The sequence below is a fragment of the Cebus imitator genome, unplaced genomic scaffold (genome assembly GCF_001604975.1).
Source record: "Cebus imitator isolate Cc_AM_T3 unplaced genomic scaffold, Cebus_imitator-1.0 Scaffold80, whole genome shotgun sequence".
NCBI lineage: Eukaryota > Metazoa > Chordata > Mammalia > Primates > Cebidae > Cebus > Cebus imitator.
Genome location: NW_016107395.1, coordinates 2,806,377 through 2,813,484, shown reverse-complemented (window position 1 = coordinate 2,813,484; position 7,108 = coordinate 2,806,377). Strand labels below are relative to the sequence as shown.

Below are 7,108 nucleotides of genomic sequence, written 5' to 3'. Positions count from 1 at the left end.
TCTCAGCAATCAAACAATTGGGTAAAATACCATGTCTCTTCCTCAGAGTAAAATTACTTTGAAACTGTGAAAACAAGGGATATTCCTATTTTAGGTACTGAAAAATCATAGAACTTAAGAATGTAGCAAGTACTTGGAAAATGTCTCATTTTAAAGATGAAGAAGATGGGAGCCAGAAAAGGTAAGGTTAAAAAGGTAAACCTTAAAAAAGGTAAGATTAAACCATGGTCCTGCTTTAGAGATCATATGTGCAGTTTATCACATGTAATTTTTAGGGAAATAATTACCAGATCAATTACCTTTATTTCAGAAAATATTTCAGCATCTACTTTGGTCAAGGCATTGTGCTAGATGCTGAAGACAATAGAAACATGAGCAAGAATAGCACCTGTCCCCAAGGAATTTCCAGTCTAGGGATAGGAGGGAAATAATACCAGTATATGAAATAACTATAATGTAAGCAAGAGTTATCTATGTGCCATAAGAGGTATAAGGTGGTGAGAAAGGCAATGTGACATCCAGTCAAAGATATCAAGAAAGGTTTCATGGGCAGAATATCATTTGTAGTGGGTTTTGAAGGATGGGTGAGACTTTGGTGGGTAGAGATGGGGTGGCCGGGCATTCTAGACAGAGGAAGAGCAAAAACCAAGTCAGAAATGTGGGAATACAGAGATTGAAGTTAAGAAAGAGCAAATAATTTGGTTTGGTAAGAAAATTCTGCAAGAATAGGCCAGAATACTATGGACAAAAGACTTTGGATGACTCTAGCTTTGGTACTTAATTCCCTAAGTAATGAGAAATGCCTGGTTTGTGCCACTGGCAGAGAAGATGTGGGACTTTACCTGGCTTGGTGTTCTCCAGTTCAGAACGGTGAGAAGGTAGAGCCACCCTTTACCCAGTGCTGTAATCCCAGCACTTTGGGAGGCCGAGGCAGGTGGATCACCTGAAGTCAGGAGTTCAATACCAGCCTGGCCAACATGGTGAAACCCCATGTTGAATGGGGTGGGAACACATTGGGAAATCCAAAGTGGTCTATGTGAATGTGGGGCTGACAGTACAACGTAAGCATCACCAAAAGAATGGTTAAATGTGTGAGCCAAGAGGTATGAGACATGCATAGGGGTTAAGCCATAACTGTAGAACTTGCAGCCAGTTTAAGAACAAGGAAGGTCAAGAGATGTCCTGAGCAGTGAGTAATGGAGCAAGAAGAGGGTAAGCTAGGAACTTCAGGAAACTCTACAACAGGAGGCCCATTAGTCTGAAATGCTCTCTTATGCTGATCACCAAGAGGGTACATATGGAAATTAACGCAATATGATAGGTATAAAGTTCCAAAGTGAGTGTCAGAATGAGATATGGATTTTCTTTTTTTTTTAAGAGGCAAATAAAAGTAATCTTTAAGTCATTTGAAAAGCATGGTGCTTATTTGTCCAATACAGACTCAAACTTAAATGCTATCGTTATAATTTCCAAACTTCTGGAAAATTAACATTTAGATATACATATGGGTTTTATTTATATGACAATCAACAAGTTTTAGAGAACAATATATTTGGTTACAGTTCCACATATCTATTTTTAAGGCAAAGCCACATAATGTTTATGATGTTAAACCTGGCTCTAAGTAACTTAACGTACGAAATTTTGGCCAAATATCAAAATTATGATAATCTGATACCCATATGAAACTACTTTTTAGAGAGTAAATGTGCTGTTGAGTATTATTTCATTAACCCTTTCTTTTTATAAGTACCTACAAACTGATCCTTTTCTTTAATCTTTGTGACGTACTGATATTTCAAATCTCTTCACTTCCGTGTTACCATTTCAGTACCCAGAGATTTCTGAGGCAGTATAAGTTTGACTTCATAAAAACAGTAGATACTTTAACAGTGACACTTTTTAAATCTGTAAACTCAGTCACATTAGTTAGCTCAGCAATTATGAAAACATTGAGATTGTGGCACTACAAGCTAGAATCTCTTTGTGTTTTTTACATTAAGCTGCTTTTGAATATTTTTGGTATTTATCAGCCATCTGTATTACCCTTATAATAATAAAAGAATATATTTAAAATAAATTTAAAGTTAAATATCCTGAAGGACTTATCAATGCTTTAAAAAAAAACACAGTATAAATCAATTATCTTTTTTCCATCAGTATTTGGTATAGCAAAAATTATTTCTGGTTCATCCTTAGATCAGTCAACACCACTTTTCATGACATATAACACTGAAATTTACAGACATCCCTGAAAAGTTTTTAAGTAAATGAGTGAATCACAGTGGAGTCTCAATCAGTTAACAGTGTAGATCCATTTTTAAAAAAAAACTGAATATTAAAAGAAAATCTTCAAGCTAAAAACAAAAACAAAACCCTTCTAAGAACTGAAGCTGAGTGTGTGTTGTCAATGATTCCATACTTTTATTCCTGACTTAGACTCCCCCTTCTCATGTTGTGAGACATGTTTGCTGAAATCGTCATGCCAAGCTATCGGGATGCCTGGGTGAAGAGGCTATGCTACTGTTGCATCTAAGGGAATAATGGCACCATTTCTTCCCTAATAGACTTTATATCCAAAGGTGAACAATGAGTTGCATTTCCCTGCATTCACCAGCATCTTATCAGGAGATAATACTTGCTGTGCAAATTTATGGCAGCTGATCCTTCCACCCCATCCCACCCCACCCACTACTGCCAATACGAGGTTATCATCAGTTTGTCATTATATGCACTGGCCTTTCACTCTTTCAATCAGAAAAGCTGTTGCTTACTTTAAAAAGGTCAGGAAGGGACCAGGAGAAATGTCTAAAGGCACAAAGTCACATAGCTGCTCTAGTTGGAGTTTATAAACAGAGAATAGGTTAAATTTAGGTCATCCCAATCTATGAGAGTAAAAAGGCATCCACAGCAGGCTTTTATCCAGCCAGGTTCTTTGAGACATTTCATGGGTTTTGAGATCTATAAAATGTACACTAAAATACCCATACTTCAAAAAGCAATAGGCAAATAGTATAATCATTATTCTAAAAGTTAACAATGGTAATGTAGGCATACATAATTCAGTTACAATGTTTGATACTGTTTCTATTATATAACCATATTAGCTGTTTATTTCCTACATAATTATAAATTCAGCTGGGTTTCAGTTGAATACAAAACCATCCTTGTATCACTACTGATAGTTAGCAATAGCTCTTTGATAGCAGTTTTCATTCTGCTGTAGAAATTATCCTTGAAATGAAAAAAGTCACAATCCAATGTCCAGTCATTAAACACTGCCATATTTGTGAAGAGCTTCTTCCAACTTCTGGGTCGCTTTTTGGAAAAATATTATTTGTTGCTGTAAGAAATGCTGGAGATGCAGATTTTCAAAGGAAATACTCAAGCACTGGTTTGGATTCACAATTCTGAAAACACCCAACCCATAATAAGGGTGTGATGGTCAGTTTTAGGGTCAACTTGTCTAGGCTACTCTACAGTTCCCAGTTATTTAATCAAACACTAATTTGGTGTTGCTGAGAAGGCATTTGGTAGACATAAAGTCCATAGCAGTTGACATTAGAGACATTATCTCGATAATCTGGATGGGCTGGTTTTAACCTGTTGAAAAGCTTAAAAAGCAAAGCTGAGACTTCCCTGAAGAAAAAGCAATTTCACGTGCTGCTGCAGCTGCTGCTCGAAGCTCCAGCTTGCTGTTCCTGATGGCTTGCCTTCCAGATCTGCGTGGCCAGTCCCCACAATTGTGTAAGTCAATTGCTTGTAGTAAATCTTCTACTATATATCTCCTGTTGGTTCAGTTTCTCTGATTGAACCCTGAAAGAATTGAAAAAAGGAGGGCTCACACAATATAGTGAGGAAAGTTTCCTTGAAGAAAGGTATGCTTTGATTTCCTTACCTCAAATGAGATGGGGCTTCAATGGGACCCCTAAGAATGTGACATATGCTCTATGAAGTTGGGGACAGCATGGACTGATAACAGCTTCTGAGGATGAGAGTGGATGGGCTACCTCCTTTAGCAGACAAACCACCTAAAAGCAGGACAGAGACTTCCAAGTAAAAATATGAATTGAATATACTTTGACATTTGCTCCCTTGTGAAAATTTAACTGAAATGGTAGAAATAGATTGTGTAAAAAATCACACATCCATAAAAATAGAAAGTCTAAGAGAAGAAACAACAGAAGCAAGATTTTCTTGGGAAGGAAATAAAAGAGTGATTGAAAAATCTAGCAGAACTTTTCAATATCGTCTGAGTACATAACCAGCTATTGGAAAAGAAAAAAAGCTCTCAATATTCCTTATGGGAACAACAGAAAATACAAAAATCAACTCCAGATTCTCAGAAGAGGCCTTTGAGTAAGCACAGACATCCACTACTTTAGTGCTGGATTACCCTGAATTTTCAAAAGTGGATAAGAGTGTCAGAAGATACAATTAACTTAATATCACCATAAAATATAGCCAAATCAATATCCAGGAGAATTGGCTATGAGTTTGTTTCCTCTCAGCTCCAAATTCACTGTGAATTTGCCTGCCCTGTGAAAACAGTTCTGGGACCTTCAAAGATTTTTCCTTTGCCAGCTGGCATGATGTTAAGCTTTGTCAGTGGAGGGATTCTAGAAAGACATTGCAAGAGGCAAAAAGGGGTTTTGCTTTCTGATTCCCTGTGCCCCTCTCAGCAGGCTCCTGCAAGAGCCGAGTGTGTGGGGTGTGGGATGAGGCAGTAGACCCCAGAGGCCAGCAGCACTCCCCTTTCCAACACCAGCCCCCAGTCTTGAGCAGCTTTGTAGCCCAGTGCCTCTGGTGAGTCCCAACAATTTTACCCAGCACCCTGGAGGATAAATTTCCAACAAATTCCAGAGGACATGCCACCATAGGGACTTCTGTGCCGTTCCATGAGCCACAGCCAAGCTCTCTCCAACAAAGCCTGGCTGTCAGCCCAATGCAGGGGCTTTTCCTTGGATGCTCCATCTCACCTAAGGGACCTAGGGATAGTGGCTGCTCCTTTTTATCTGCTATTCCTGTATTTAGAATTTTCTCTTGACTAGTCAATCCAGGTACACCAATCTCATCATTTAATGCATAATTGTTTATATTAAACCTTTCCTATTTAAATTACTGTGTTTCCTCTTTCCTGATTGGATTCAGAATGAGACAAGAAGGAAAAAAAATAGCAAACTAGATAGATATCAAACTTTTAGTATTTTACTTTGGTTTTTTTGTTTGTTTGTTTTTATTTTTGTTTTTTGTTTTGAGACAGAGTCTCTCTCTGTCACCTTGGCTGGAGGGCAGTGGTGCAATCTTGGCTCACTGCAACCTTCCTCCTCCCAGATTCAAGCGATTCTCCTACCTCAGCCTCCCAATAGCTGGGACTACAGGTGCATGCCCACCATGCCTGGCTAATTTTTTGTATTTTTAGTAGAGAAGAGGTTTCACCATGTTGGCCAGGCTGGTCTTGAACTCCTGCCCTCAAGCAATCCATCCGCCTCAGCCTCCCAAAGTGCTGGGATTACACGCATGAGCCACAGCACCCAGCCTTAGAATTTTACATTGAAAGTACAAATGGAAATACTTCGCATAAATCTGTTTGAGTCTGCCAGGGCTACATTTAAAAACTGTCCTCTTCTCCCTGTCAAGTTCTCAAACGATTGCTGAGTAAGACTAAAGTTTGCCTATATTACTGCTAAGAGTCAAGGTAAAGGACATGGTCCTGGTGTGTACAGTATTAGTGGGCTTCCTAAGGCTGAACCTCTGAATTGCAGACTCACCCTCCCAGGCACAGGCAAGGGTGTACCAGGACAGGCCTCTTTCAGAAGGGCAGGGCTGGTACTGCAAGCTTACTACATGGTAAGGGCAACAGAGTTCATGCAGGCTGGAGGTGGCTCCCAAGAGGGAGGGGAACCAGTTGGGCCACAACTTCCTGTTTCTTCTTCCGATCCTTAAATGGGTAAATCAGTCTTTCCTCTTGGAGGAAGAGGGAGTAAGTGGGTATGGAGAGGCCAGGAGTATTGACAATGATGTTCTCCATGTGGCACCCCCTTCAACAAGGTCCATGTCATTTTCATATTACTTTTCTGGATTTCACAAGGATGGATTAAAAAAAGACACAGGCATAGTTGGATTATAACACATATCAGTTAAAATTCCATGTTTGTAATCTCCCAGTGCCCATATGGGTTATGAAATAACAAGTTATGTGTGTGCGTGTGTGTGTGTGTGTGTGTGTGTGTGTGTGTGTTTTAAGAGTCTGGCTATTTATCGAACATGTTACAAAAGAGGTTTAGTCCAAAAAGACCAAAGCCCATGCATCATCAGACTCCTCGGATTCTTCTTTCTTTGGTTCCACTTTCTTCTCTTCAGCTTGGGCTGCAGTGGTGGAGGGAGCAGGACCTCCTGTTGGTGCAGCACCAGGTGCTGGAGCAGGTCCACCGGCCTCTCCATCACATATGAGGCTCTTGATGTTGACATTGTCCAGGGCCTCTGCAAACAAGCCAGGCCAGAAAGGTTCAACATTTACACCAGCTACTTTAATGGTGGCATTCATCTTATCTTCCATGATGGTCACCTCATCATGCAGAATGGGTGCTGAGTAGATGCAGGTGAGCTCAGAGACGGAGCCCATGGTGCAGGAGAGCTGGTGCTGCTGGGAGTCTCTTGGCCTTTGCCCCTAGAGAACAGACAATGCAGCCATGGCAGCCATTGTCAGAAAGAACTATCCACTTGCCTTGCTTCTTTCCAACACTAGCTTCAGATTAAAAGTCCCACTTAGATGCATCTGACTGGCTGAACCTAGGTCATATGCTTTCTTTCCAACTGTTAGGTGATCTGGGAAAGCGATTATCTGTTGCTCCCATCTTCTTATTGTGGAAGGAAGACATCAAGAAATGTTCACAGGGAATTCTCTGAATGTAGAAAAGAGATCCACATACTAAGAAGTCAAGAGAAAAAAAAAGCAAAGGCGCACTACAACTATTTGTCACTTTAGTGCAAGTAGCCACGTTTGCACAGACTAAAACAGGTCATGCCAGCCAGGTGCAGTGGCTCAGCCTGTAATCCTAGCACTTTGGGAGGCCAAAAGGGGCAGATCACTTGAGGTCAGGAATTT

The 7,108-nt window shown here is 40.2% G+C and overlaps 1 pseudogene; it reads right to left on the bottom strand.

The window, feature by feature from the left end:
- Positions 1 to 6,254: 6,254 nt before the first annotated feature.
- On the bottom strand, positions 6,255 to 7,058 carry LOC108307673 (annotated as a pseudogene).
- Positions 7,059 to 7,108: the final 50 nt, after the last annotated feature.